At 46.8% G+C, this 14,409-nt stretch overlaps 1 protein-coding gene across 2 annotated transcripts in view; it reads left to right on the top strand.

Moving 5' to 3' along the window:
- PTPRN2 (protein tyrosine phosphatase receptor type N2) overlaps window positions 1-14,409 on the top strand; it is a 600,304-nt gene that overhangs the window by 147,180 nt on the left and 438,715 nt on the right. The window contains exon 1 of one of the 2 annotated variants that reach the window (XM_061166237.1): window positions 8,253-8,358. The exons of the other annotated variant lie outside the window; for it this stretch is intronic. The gene's annotated coding sequence lies outside the window, so the exon portion shown is untranslated. Of the gene's footprint in view, window positions 1-8,252; window positions 8,359-14,409 lie in introns of those variants that run through there. 2 annotated transcript variants of the gene reach the window in all.

Raw genomic sequence — 14,409 nt, 5'->3', positions numbered from 1 at the left:
TCCCGCCCCGGTCTGCCGGACTGAACTTTGACCCCTGATTGGCAGCTCCCCAGCTGCTGGAGCCGAGGACAGCCCCACGCAGCCTTGGTCTCGCGCTCTGCACTTGCGCACTTGGCGTCCCACTTGCGTGCATGGTTGTGTCTATCACCCGCCTGCCCGGTCTTCCGGTGAGTCTGAGCTGCAGTCTCCCCAGGACCCTCGCTGAATCCTGAGCCCACAGGAGCCTTGTCGCTGCTCACCGTCGCTCCGGTGTGGCCTGCTTTCCCGGTCCTGGCAGTGACATTGCTGTTTCTTCTTTTTTCTTGCCTCCTGGCAACTTTTTATGGGATTTGATGCCTACCGCCTTTTTTATTGCCCTTTTAAAGAATGTGAACTTAGTTTCCCTGAACATGTAGAAAGAGGCTGGACTCCTAAAGCGTTTCTAACTCTGGGGAGCTCTCCTTTCTGCGTTTTTTTTTTTTTTTTTTTTTTTGTGCAGTGTCAAAAAACACATGGCAGGTTACTTCTTTTTATTATCATGATAGACTTGACATGCCACAAATGAACCCTTTGGAGGTGTATAGTTTAGTAGTTCTTAGTGTGTTCAGATGTTCATCACCACTGTCCAGTATCAGAAACTGAACCTCAATGATGACTCAATCCTCAGTCCATCTCCCTGCCCCGGTGCTCCTGTCTACCCTGACCTAGCTTCTCGCTTAATGGACTTGGCTATTTTGACATTTCATGCAGATGAATCCATACAAACATGGCTGTTTTGTGCCTGGCTTCTTCCCCTCGCATCACGTCTTCAGGCTGTGTGCATTCTGTGATATGTATCAGTTCTGTGCTCACTTTTAAGTCCGAATAATATTCTGTTGCCTGGATATACTGTATTTTGTTTATCCATTCATCAGCTGTTAAAGTGCTGCACTCAATATGCCAGCAAATTTGGAAAACTCAGCAGTGGCCACAGGACTGGAAAAGGTCAGTTTTCATTCCAATACCAAAGAACGGCAATGCCAAGGAAGCTTCAAACTACCACACAATTGCACTCATCTCACGCTAGCAAAGTAATGCTCAAAATTCTCCAAATGAGGCTTCAACAGTATGTGAACTGAGAACTTCCAAATGTACAAGTTGGATTTAGAAAAGGCAGAGGAACCAAAGATCAATTTGCAAACATCCTTTGGATCATAGAAAAAGCAAGAAAATTCCAGGAAAACATCTACTTCTGCTTTATTGACTACGCCAAAGCCTTTGACTGTGTGGATCACAACAAACCATGGAAAATTCTTAAATAGACAGGAATACTACACCACCTTACCTGCCTCCTCAGAAATCTGTATGCTAATCAAGAAGCAACAGTTAGAACCGGAGATGGAACGACGGACTGGTTCCTAACTGAGAAAGGAGTACATTAAGGCTGTATATTGTCACCCTGATTATTTAACTTATATGCAGAGTACATCATGTGAAAATGCTGGGCTGGATGAAGCACAAGCTGGAATCAAGATTGCCGGGAGAAATAACAATAATTTCAGATATGCAGATAACACTACCCTTATGGCAGAAACAAAGAAGAACTAAAGAGCCTCTTGATGAAAGTGAAAGGTGAGAGTGAAAAAGCTGGCTTAAAGCTCAACATTCAGAAAACTAAGATCATGGCCTCCAGTCCTGTCACTTCATGGCAAATAGATGGGGAAACAATGGAAACAGTGACAGACTTTATTTTCTTGGGCTCCAAAATCACTGCAGATGGTGACTGCAGCCATGAAATTAAAAGACATTTGCTCCTTGGAAGAAAAGCTATGACCAACCTAGACAGCATATTAAAAAGCAGAGACATTACTTTGCCAACAAAGGTCTGTCTAGACAAAGCTAGTTTTTCCAGTAGTCACGTACAGATGTGAGAGTTGGACTATAAAGAAAGCTGAGCACCAAAGAATTGATGCTTTTGAACTGTGGTGTTGGAGAAGACTCTTGGGAGTCCCTTGGACTGCAAGGAGATCCAACCAGTCCATCCTAAAGGAGATCAATCCTGAATATTCATTATTGGAAGCATGGACGCTGAAGCTGAAACCCCAATACTTTGGCCACTTGATGCGAAGAACTGACTCATTGGAAAAGACTCTGATGACAGGAAAGATTGAAGGCAGGAGGAGAAGGGGTGACCGAGGATGAGACAGTTGGATGGCATCACCGACTCCATGGACATGAGTTTGAGCAAGATTTGGGAGCTGGTGATGGGCAGGGAAACCTTGAATGCTGCAGTCCATGCCTTCGCAAAGAGTCAGACATGACTAAGCAACTGAACTGAACAGAACTGATATATCTTTTGGCAGACTTTTGATTGTTCCACTTTTGGCTATGATGAACAATATTGTTGTGAGTCCTCAGTACACGTCTTTGTGACAACATAAGTTTTCAATTCTTTTGGGTATACCTGGCGTGGGATTTCTGGATCATATATAGTAGCTTTATACTTGTTTTATGGCCTAAAGTTTAGTCTGTCTGTGAGAATCTTCCCGGGCATTTGTAAAGAAAGTGTAATCTGCTCTGTTGTGTGGCATGTTCTGTAATGTCTGTTAGGTCTAGTTGGGTTGCAATGTTGTCCAAGTCCTCTGTTTTCTTGTTCATCTTTTCTTTAGTTTTTCTATCCATTACTGAAAGTATAGTATTGAAATTTCCAGCTGTCATCGTCTATTCTTCCCTTCAATTCTGATAGTTCTTCTTTTTGTATATAGGAGCTTCATTTTTAGGTGCATATATATTTATAACTGTTGCACATTCTTGGTAGATTGCCCACTGGTTTCTAGTAACAGCTGTAGTCTTAAAGTTGATTGTATCTAATGTTAGTTACACATTCCTGTTCTTTTTTTTTTTTTGGTTACTATTTAATGACATTTCTCTTTTAAATCCTTTTAATTTCAGCTGTTTTTGCCTTTAAAGATAAAATATGTTTCCCATAGCATATTTTTGAATCATGCTTTTTAAATCTATTTTAAGAAGCTCTGACTTCTACTTGGAATATTTAGCTCATTTACATTAATGCAATTACTGATTAGATAGGATATATGTCTTCTGTCTCCAGTTCCAAAGAAGGGCAATGTTCAAGAATGTTCAAACTGTCACACAACTGCACTTATTTCACATGCTAGCAAAGTAATGCTCAAAGTTCCCCAGGCTAGGCTTCAATAGTATGTGAACCAAGAACTCACAGATGTTCAAGCTGGATTTAAAAAGGCAGAGGAACTAGAGATCAAATTGCCAACATCCATTGGATCATAGAAAAAGCAAGAGAATTCCAGAAAAAAACATCTACTTCTGCTTCATTGATGATGCTAAAGCCTTTGACTGTGTGGATCACAACAAACCATGGACGATTCTTAAAGAGATGGGAATACTAGACACCTTACCTGCCTCCTAAGAAATCTGTATGCTAATCAAGAAGCAACAGTTAGAACTGGACATGGAACAACAGACTGCTTCCAAACTAGGAAAGGAGTACTTCAAGTCTCTATATTGTCAGCCTGCTTATCTAAGTTACATGCACAGTACATCATATGAAATGCCAAGCTAGATGAAGCACAAGCTGAAATCGAGATTGCCAGGAGAAATATCAATAGCTTCAGATATGCAGATGATACCACCCTTTCTGGCAGAAAGTGAAGAGGAACTAAAGAGCCTCTTGATGAAATTGAAAGATGAGAGTGAAAAAGCTGGCTTAAAGCTCAACATTCAAAAAACTAAGATTATGGAATCCGATCCCATCACTTCATGGTAAATAAATGAGGAAACAATGGAAACAGTGACAGACTTTATCTTCTTGGGCTCCAAAATCACTGCAGATGGTGACTGCAGCCATGAAATTAAAAGACTCTTGCTGCTTGGAAAAAAAGCTATGACCAGCCTAGACAGCATATTAAAAAGCGGAGACATTACTTTGCCAACAAAGGTACATCTAATTAAAGCTTTGGTTTTTCCAGTAGTCATGTATGGATATGAGAGTTGGACCATAAAGAAGGCTGAGCACCAAAGAATTGATGCTTTTGAACTGTGGTGTTTGAGAAGACTCTTGAAAGTCCCTTGGACTGCAAGGAGATCAAACCAGTCAATTCTAAAGGAAATCAATCCTTAATATTCTTTGGAAGGACTGATGTTGAAGGTGAAGCTTCAATACTTTGACCACCTGATGTGAAGAACTGACTCATTGGAAAAGACTCTGATGCTGGGAAAGATTGAAGGCAGGAGGAGAAGGGGGTGACCAAGGATGAGATGGTTGGATGGTATCACCAACTCAATGGGCATGAGTTTGAGCAAGCTCTGGGAAATGGTGAAGGACAGGGAAGCCTAGTGTGCTGCAGTCCATGGGGTCACAAAGAGTTGGACATGACTGAGTGAGTGAACAGCAATGTCTTCTGTTTTGCTATTTGTTTTCTACCTTTTTTTCATTTGGTTTTTATATCCATTACTTTCTTCATTTTTTAGTAGGCATTTTGTAGTGTGTCATTTAAAATTCCTTGTCATTATATTAAATTTTTTGCAAGTTTTATAGTGCCTGCCCTAGGGATTAAAATTAGCATCTTAATTTATAACATCTAGTTTGTATTAATACCAGCTTGATTTCAGTGGTACACAGCAACTTCATTCACATGTTGGTTCCTCCCATTTCCCCTCCTTTGTGCTGCTATTGTCACACAAATTATATTTTTATATGATATCTATCTTTCAAAACAGGTTCATAATTATTGCCTTGTATAGTTGCTTTTAATTTGGGAGCAAAAGACGTTAGATACAGAAAATATACATATTCTGTCATTTGCATCGCTTTTACTGTGCTCGTGACTTCTTCACTGGGATGATTTGGCGTCTGGTCTCCTTGTGTTTTTGTCTGAAGTTCTCCCTTTAATATTTACTTTAGGGAACATCTAAAAGCAGTGGAGTCTCTGTTTTTGTTTGTCTTAATTTTGAAAGGTAGTTTTGCTGGGTACAGAATTCTTGATTGACAGTCTTTCTTTCAGGACTTTGAATATGTCATCTCACTGCCTGTGGTCTCCAGTTTGATGAAAATTAGTTGTAAATATCATATGGGATGAATTGCTTCTCTCTTGTGCTTCCAGGATTCTCACCTTGGCTCTTGTCAGTTTGATACTGATGAGGCTTTCTTTGAGTTTGTCCTACTTGGAATTTCTCAAGCTTATGGATGTCTGGATTTATAGTTCTTATCAAATTTGGGGAGTTTGGGTCATTATTTGTTTCAGTATTCTTTCTTCCCCCTCTCTCTCTCCTCCCTCTGAGACTGTTGTTGTGTGTATATTGGTACGTTTGATGATGCCTCACCGGCTCTGTTCATTTTTCATCATTCTCTTTTTCTTTTGGCTCCTTAAGCTGGATAATCTCAACTGACTATCCGCAATTCAGTTCAGTTCAGTCGCTCAGTCATGTCCGACTCTTTGCAACCCCATGGACTGCAGCATGCCAGGCTTCCCTGTCCATCACCAAATCCTGGAGCTTACCCAAACTCATGTCCATCGAGTTGGTGATGCCATCCAACCATCTCATCCTCTGTCGTCCCCTTCTCCTCCTGCCTTCAATATTTCCCAGCATCGGGGTCTTTTCAAATGAGTCAGCTCTTTGCATTAGGTGGCCAAAGTATTGGAGTTTCAGCTTCAACATCAGTCCTTCCAATGACTATCCTCAGGATTACTGATTCTTACTCTGCCTGCTCTGATCCACTGTTCAGCTCTTCTGGAGAACTTTTCATTTTTTATAGTTTTTAACTGAGGAATTTTATTGTTTTTTTAATATTATTTTTATCTCTTTATTGATATTTTCTATTTGATGACTCATTCTTTTCATGAATTCTTTAGACATGGCATCTTTTGGTTTTTTGGACATATTTAAAATAACTCCTTTAAGCTCTCTGTCTAGTAAGCTCAGCATCCAGTTCCTTAGGGACAGTTTTTATTATTGTTTTTCCCCTCTATGTGTGAAGTGTACTTTCTTATTGCTTTGCATGTCCCCCAAATTTTCATTAAAAACTGGGTATTTTAAATGATACAGCCTGGTAACCCTTGAAATCAAGTTTTTCCCCTACTCAAGGTTTGTTGTTGGTGTTACCATTTGTTTAGTGACTCTGGTAAACCAATGCCGTAAAGCCTGTACTCTGTGTCATGTGTGGCCACTGAAGTCTCTGCCCAGCTAGCTTAGTGATCAGAAATGATGGGGCCAGTTCCTTTGAACACCTGAAACGACTAAGTCTCTAGGCCTTGCAGTTCTGTGTGTTCTGGGCAGGCCCTCATTACTCAGCCAGGTAGTGGAGAACTCTGCCTTGGCCTTCACTTCCTATTGGCTCAGAGCCTGAAGGTCATGCAGAGGTGACCTTCTCACATCTTTCCTGAGCGCATGCCCAGTCCTGTGCATGTGGTCAGCCCTATACATGCTTGTGGCCATGCTGATTCCGAGGACTGTGGGAGAGCTCCACAAACCCCTTGGGCGTCTCGCTCCTGAGTTTCTCCATCACAGCTTCTGCTTAGTCTGTTCTTTGCCCCAACTGTCACCCCTGCCCTCAGCTGCTGAGCAGCGCAGGACACCTCCAAGTGTTTTCAGCAGCTGCCCTGGGGATGAGGCTTTCACGAGTGGTGAGCTGTGAGTCAGACTTAGTAAAGACACATGGGGCCATCTAGGGAACCACAGGCAGGTCGAGTAGTGACAGTGTCCTGGCAGCGAGGCTGAGAAGGAGCTCCAGCCCAGCCTGCCCTGTCCCACAGCCGCCAGCCTCCTGAGTCTGCCGTGGTTGTGGCTGCTCATTCCCTGCTACGGTGGAGCTGGAGAGGGTGGTAGAAACAGGTTACAAAGCCAGTCAGTTGACGACTTGTACTGAGAATCAGCCATATTTCTTGAGTAAATGCTGCCCGCCTACCGGTTCCTGCCAGCCTTTCATTTCCAGAGTTTTGAAAAGGTTGATTCTGACCATCTTTGATGGTTTTCTCATCGTTTTATTTTATGAAAGACTGCCATTTTTACTATGCCCAGAGCTGGATTCTTGAGGTTTCTCATCTCCAGCCCTTTTTCTGGACATTGTCTTGGGGTTACCTGCCCTTGGAGATGACTTCACTTAGATTTGATTTAAATATGCTCCTGGATTTTGCTCACTACCTAGTCCCTATCTCTGCTTTTATGTGGCAATTGGGGATTATCTAAAACATTGCTGCCATGGCCACATTCATCTTCCCAGAATTAATTGATCACTGAACTGATTTCTATCCGCCCCCCCCCCCCATGTATATTAGAGAATATGTGTCCTCTCTCAGTTGCCCAACATGGACACGAATGTCTGTTTAATCCATGGCCCTTTCCTTGGTGGGAGTACCCACTGCATCACTCTGCATGCAGGAAGTGAGCCATTCTGTCTCCAGAGTATGTCTCAGCCCAGGCCTCACACAGCATAACTCAGGAGGCCTCAAAAAAGAGGATGTCTGGGCCTTATCCCAAAGAGCCTAACCTGAATACTTCCATAACGGGCCTACCTTCAGCAACTCTTAAAAATTCCCCTGGTGATTCTGATGTCTTAATAACTCTTTTTTCATATAAAATGGGACTAACAGTCTCTGAATTACCTAGAACTTATTTAAATACAAACATACAAATCACTTTTTCCCTATTCATGTCTTACGTTTTTTATCTGAATGTTAAGATTTTCAAGTTGCATGTTTAATGACATTTTAATCCTATAAGGTACATTAATATGGTATATTTTGTTATAATTTTCATAGAATAATGGAGAACAGCAATACTTAGTAGTATAATTTTTAGATAGTTACAACTTCAGTATTCAGCACAAGCTTCCTTTTTGCTGTGAGAAGAATATACCTTTTTATTTAGAAGATTAAAAAAAAAACAGGCACAAAGTGATTAAAGGATGTTCCCAATGCCATATAGTTGGAGCATTGTTGGGGCTAGAACTCCCAACAGCAGGGTATAGAACAATAATTTTCAGAATTCTGACCTCAGGACACCTTCATACTATTAAAAATTATTGAAGACCCTAAAGAGCTTCTGCTTTTTGTGGGTTAGTGCTATCTACATTTACTGTCTTAGAAATTTAAAAATTGAGAAAAATTAAAAAGCTACATTTTAATCCATTTTAAAATTAAAATAGTCATAATAAACTTGATACATAATAACCACAGTAGCTCTGTCTTCCAAAATGTTAAAGTGGTGCGATGCTTTGTTACGCATTTTTGCATATTTCCTTATGGTTTGTCTTAAGAGGAAACAGCTGGGTCCCCCTGTCTGCTTCTGCGCTCATGCCAGGCAGTCTCCACCCACACAGCCCTGGAAAGCTCCAGTGTAACTGAAAATACAGCGAGGAGGAAGGTAGAGCCTTAGTATTTTATGAAAATAATTTTGAGCTGTTTCGCACATTAGAGCCCCAGGGACCCACGGAGGCCCTCAGGTCGCACTTTGAGAACCGCTGTAGAGAAGAGAGTGTGGGTCTGGAGCCAGAAGGAAGCGTCCGCTCCAGCTGAGCCCCCAGTGGACCCTGTCGGCTCGGCACACACGTCCTGATGGCACGCGAGCTCTCCTTATTTCTCTGCCTGTGAAACAGGGTCAGCCCCGCACCCCTTTGGTCTGACCCTGGACCCGAGGCTAAGATGGAGCATACAGAGGGCGGGTCACTGGGCATGCTCGGGGCATCACGCCTGTGCAGGCGGCAGGAGTCAGACTGGGCAGAGGGGAGAGAGAAGGGCGCGCCCATCAAGAGCTCCAGGTCTGGAGGCGACCCCCTGAGGACCCGGGGCTGGGCCTCTGTGCCCCAGGGGGCATCTGGACTGAACACGTTCTGCCCCGGAGGAGGTGCGGGCTGGGGCCTTGGGGAGGGGCAGTTCCGGAGGCCGGGGCTGAGAGCTGCGGGCCGCTAGTGTCAGAGCTGGGTTTGGGGGGAGGGGGTTCCTGTGCGGCACGAACCCCACAGCCACCACAGGGTGATCCCGCCTTTCTCAGATGCACTTTGTGCCCCCACGTTAACACCCCGAAAGCAGCGTGCATCTTATATCAATAGCGCACCGTCGTTTAACTTGCAGCATTTTGGCTTTTTCATAGTAAGACTGGAATGATGGACTGTCTCAAAATCGACGATTTCTTATCTTGGATGAAATGCAGTAATAGCATCTCATGGGTTTGCTCCTTAGATGAAGTCAGGTGGTGCTATTCTCTAAACACTCAGGAAGCGCCCTTCCACGCGGGCGTGAGCGGGGCGGCCTGGGCAACACTGCCTGTCCTCAGCTCAAGACTGCTGGCTGGCGTGACCATTTCGTGGGCCAGTTAATGAATCTAGAGCGTTCTGCTAAGTGTCTCAGGAGCTAAAACGATAATCCAGAATTGGGAACTCTGGTTAGCTGCTTGTGATTCTGAATGAATACATTTGTTCAGTTTTTTATAACTGGGAGCAAACTAGCACAAGCAGATCGTTAAAGGAAGGCAGGGGTGCGGGGCGTCTCCGCGCAGAGGATCTCAGCGCAGACCATCTCAACACCCAGCCCAGAAGCAGCGCGGGGCAGGACTAACGTCTGCGCATGCTCGGCCGGGGACGGGCAGGGGAGTCTGCGCATGCTCGGCCTGCGCCTCCGAAGGCCCCGCGCCGGGACGGGCAGGGGAGTCTGCGCATGCTCGGTCTGCGCCTCCGAGGTTTCCCCCCCCCCCCCCCCCCCACCGCTCCGGGGACGGGCAGGGGCGTCTGCGCATGCTCGGCCGGCGTCAGCTCCGAAGGCCTAGCGCTAGGGCAAGCAGCGGAGTCTGCTCATGCTTGGTTTGCGCCTCAGAAGGTCCGAGTCGGGGAAAGCAGAGGAGGGGCCCCGCAGGAACGGAGGCGTCATGTGTCCCCTCCACAGTGCCCCTCCACCTGCTCTGGTGTTAATACTTGCTGTTCAGCGTCATTCTGAGTCAAAAATTATTAACATAGATTTTTATCATTCATCTTCATATTGTGCAATTCTGGTTTTAAATGCAAGTGGGGGGCACACTGGTTAAGAATCTGCCTGCAGCGCAGGAGACACAGGTTTGATCCCTGAGTCCGAAGACCTCCTGGAGGAGGGCGTGGCAACCCACTCCAGTATTCTTGCCTGGAGAGCCCCATGGACAAAGGAGCCTGGAGGGTTACCCTCCATGGGGATGCAAAGAGTCGGACACGATTGAGCGAATGCGTACAAACATAAGAGCATATAATTCACACGCAAAATCACCACAATTATCTAACTCCAATTTACGGCTCAGGTGTGCGTGCATGCTCGGAGATGTTAGATGGTGAAGACGCTGTTCTGTATCACTTCCTGATTTGCCTACATCTCACCAGGCTCACCCTGGGCTCCGGATGGGCGCGGGGCGGGGGCGGGGTGGGGGGGTGGGCTGTGGGCCCCTCCCGCCCCACCTTCCAGGTCCTCACTCAGCATCAAGGGCGGGAATTGGGGAAGTAGCAGGAATCAGAGATGGAGCCCTGGGTGGTCTGTGTATCTCAGAACACCGCTGCTTGCTTTACGCGTGGGAAGCGGTTATGGGCGGTAGAGAGCTGGTCTCTGGGAGCCCCCTGGATTCTGATTTGGGGGTGTCTCCGAATCCACAGTGTGAGCGGACCAAGAAAGGCAGTGGGCACACAAATGGGGTATCCCCCCCACCCCAAGAAAAGTCACTGAGCGTGCGTCCCTAAGAACGCTTGCTTCTGCCCGGGCCCACCTCCTGATTTCAGAGGCAGCCTTTGTGGCTCAGAGGGACATCAGTTGCTTGCTGCGAAAGCGGCCCAGGTTTGTCTTAGAACATAGATCCCTTGACTCTCTGCCGCTGGGAAGATGTACTTTCTCGGAGGAATGGGGCCTTGTGCCGTCCACCTGACCGCACGAGCCCCTGGGGGCTGACTCTGGGAACGGTGTCTGCAGAACTCCCGCGGTTCTAACTGGAGGAGGGGGCGTGAGGTAGGGGAGGCCGTGAGAGTGGGCGGGGATATGCATCCCCTGGTGCGCTCACCACGAGCTCCATGCGGGCGGCGTGGGGGCGGGGTGCACTGCTGGGGCTCAGCGCGGGCAGCTTGGGGCACAGGTTGGGGGTGGGGGGCAGGACGCAGGGCTGAGGGTGTCTGGTGCGGCGCACGGGTGGGCGTGGCCATGGGCCAGAAGGGCCTTCTTTTCAGGGCTTTGCCCCTTGCCTATAAGAGCACCCTGGTCTGAAGCATGTGGGGAGGAGACTAAGTGCCGGGTCAAGGCCACTGCTGGAGGATGGGAGTGGGCACAGGCCCTTAGGCCCTCTGAGCTGGAAAGAGGTCCCCGGCTTTGTGAGTTTTCACACATGTGGCCAGCAGAAGTGGGCGGCCACTGCAGAAGGCCCCCACGTGTAGGTGATGGGGCCCCCGCCAGAGGGGTTGGTGGTCGACCTGCCCCTGACGCTCTCCGACATGGCTGAGAGCTTGGCCCAGAACCACTGTGCATGGCTTGAAATCACACAGAGGCCAGGGAAGCATTTCACAAATTAGCCAGTGGTCTATCAGGTATCCTTAGATTACATGGTTCACTCTAGATTAATGTGAGTTCTCTTGAAAATTTAACTTTCTATTAAATGAGTCAAGACAGAGCAGAACAATTCCGTGTTTTAGTCTGGCTTCTTCTGGAGATGGTGGTGAACATTAGTTTCCTCTATTAACGAGCCTTCCCACTTTGGTTTCAAAACTAGTGATGCCCTCGGACTTATCCAGATGTTGAACACTGGAGAATGGTCAACTCCAGGGCGGTTCCTGAGAGGCTATCTCATGCTTATTCCCAGCTGAGCTACCTCTGCTCATGGCACTGTGGAGGCTGTGCTTGAAAATGTGACCAGAGATCAATCTGCCTACTTAAATGTTCGTTGAAGGCAGAACAGTTTATGTGTGGAAAAATATATGGCGATTTTATGACCTCTAAATGTGCCTTGGAGTTAAGTAAAATAATCAGGAAGCCTTTCGGTGAGAAACAACATTATACAATAAAGACTATGAACTATTTACACGTAATTATGAAGACAATTCCTGAAGAAAGCCTCTGAAGTTGCTCTGAAGGTTGGCATTTCTGCATACGTGTTTGTGTGCTCCTTCTCAGACGACTGTGTTTATTGGACAGTTTTCAAACTGATGAGGTCTCAGAGGCAAGTGGAGGCCATGCCTTCCTGACCTTGGATCTGGGATGAGCTGGAAATCCTGATTTAAATGATCAGAAAGTAAAGATCACAGGAAGAAATAACCCAATAGGATGAGTCAGAAGCAGCAGCAGATAAAAGAATCAGATAGAACAGAAATCATGGAGTAGGCTGAAAAAGACTGCCTATTCAGTGTTTGAAATAATTAAGGAAAATGCAAGCAATAATAAAAAATGCAGTAGAATGAAAATGGAATAAGAGTTTAAAACAAAATTACCAGAACTTATGAAAACAGAAAATGTGGGCCTGGAAGCTAGAAACTGTGTGGATGGATCAGACAGCTGGTCAGATGCCCATAAAGAGGGGGTTATCGAGGTGCAGGGTGGGTCTGGAGAGAAGATCCCAAGTGCGGCATCCAGAGCAACAGTGGAGAAGGATGCTGGCCCTTCTCCACATGCGGGGCTGGGGAAGGATGGACGGCCCAGGTGGCATCATGTGTGACTTCCAGAAGGGGTGGAGGGTGCGGGGGAGGTAGGAATGGCGGCAGAGACCCCAGAAGGGCAAGGAGGTGCCAGGCTGTGTGTTGCTGGAAGTCATGGGTTCCCAGCAGGATGTTCTAGTCAAGGTTGGAGACGTCGTAGTGGGCCAGCAGGAGACCAAGGTCCAAGAGAAGAGAGACCGTGTGGGAAAGGATGACATTCAGGCTGCGCCTCAATACAGCAGCAAGGACGGCGGGAGCAGCGCGGAGTCCCTCCAGACTCCGAGAGCTGACTGTCGCCAGGAATTGTATGTCCCCTGAAGCTGCAGCGAAGAGCAAAGGGCAAAATGACAGATGGAAACTGAATTCCCCACTAACAAACCAGAGGCGCATCTAAAGCGTTTATCTCAGGAGTGGCGCGGGCCCCAGAGAAGATGCTGAGGTTCAAACCAGGAGGAGCAGGCCTGGAAGAGATGAAAGCATCGAGACAGCACGTTTGTGGGGGCGCCGCAGGAGGGCAGCGTGGAGGAGGGTGTGGGCGGACCCGCACCCCGTGACGTGCGCCTATCGAACGTCGGCGCCCAGCCCTGAAGAACACGCCAGCCAGGAGGAAACGGAGGCCGCGCAGGCTCGCCGGAGGTCTCGGAAGGTGAGGCTGAAATCACAAGGTATTATTTCAGTAACTGTTCAGACCCACAAGTGTGGGCCAGAATCCGGGGCGAGTTGGAAATTCTTAGACGCCGCTGATAAAACCGTTTGGATGCTGTTTTGGCAACAACAAAAGCAGTGATTGTGTGCAAGTCCGCCCTCAAGCTCTCCATGCGCAGGTGTTCCCAGCTGTGTTCTGGGCCCTAGAAGAGCCTGTCTGTAAGGGTCGGTGCCACGTCTGTCCAACAGCAGTCAAACGGGAGTGCCCTCGACGCCCCTCAAGCAGAGAGGAATTCAGCACCAGTGCCGCTGGGAGGCCCTGCTGCCCGCGCGTCTCGTCTCAGGGCTGGGAAGACGCTAGCACAGAGCGGGCGTGTATGAGGTCAAGTGCTGCCGCTCCGGGTGATGTTTAGGAGAGCTCGCCCACACAGGCAGTCACCGGCGTGGGGGACGTGGAGTGTGGGAGCCGGACAGCGTCAGCTCCAGGGGAGGAGAAGAGACAGGCATCCTCAGCAATGTTTCATTTCTTCCACAAGTCAGTGATGTGCTCGGGCTCTTCCATAGGTCACTTTATTCCTCTGTGACCCCCTGAAACATTTCATAATAAAGAGAAAAAGGTCAAAAGAGCACGCAAAAGACATTAGAAAGAGAGACATAAAGAAGAAAAGAGCAGAAAATGAGAAATAGATGGAAAGGCAAACATCAAGGAAACAGACAAACAGAAAACCTAGTTCTTTGAAGAAACACATAAAACAGACCTCTGTTTGACCAACAGTAGTAACTAAAGGGCATACATACGCAATTATTGGGGGAAAGGGGGCATCACTCTAGGTGAGCTGAGTTTAAAAATCGCAAGAGGAAACTATGAAGAGTTGTTCTGAGAAATGTGAAAAAGTGATTTAAAAAACTGTAAACTAATAAAAGTGACTCAAAAAGGTCACTTTTGAATAAGCTTATAATTGTTAAAAACTCACAAACCTAAATTTTCAGAAAGTTGTTTTTGAGGATTCCATGAGCGCTGTCTGCACTCACAGTGGGAAATGCATGCAGTCCCCAAACTGCGCTGTTGTAGTGACTCCCGAAACCTGGGCCCGGCTCCCAGAGGTGAGGCGTGGCCACTGCAGGTCGTTCCAGCCTAGCCGTGGGGC

The sequence above is a fragment of the Dama dama genome, chromosome 18 (genome assembly GCF_033118175.1).
Source record: "Dama dama isolate Ldn47 chromosome 18, ASM3311817v1, whole genome shotgun sequence".
In the NCBI taxonomy this organism is placed as follows: Eukaryota; Metazoa; Chordata; class Mammalia; order Artiodactyla; family Cervidae; genus Dama; species Dama dama.
This window is presented reverse-complemented; position numbering and strand designations above follow the sequence as displayed.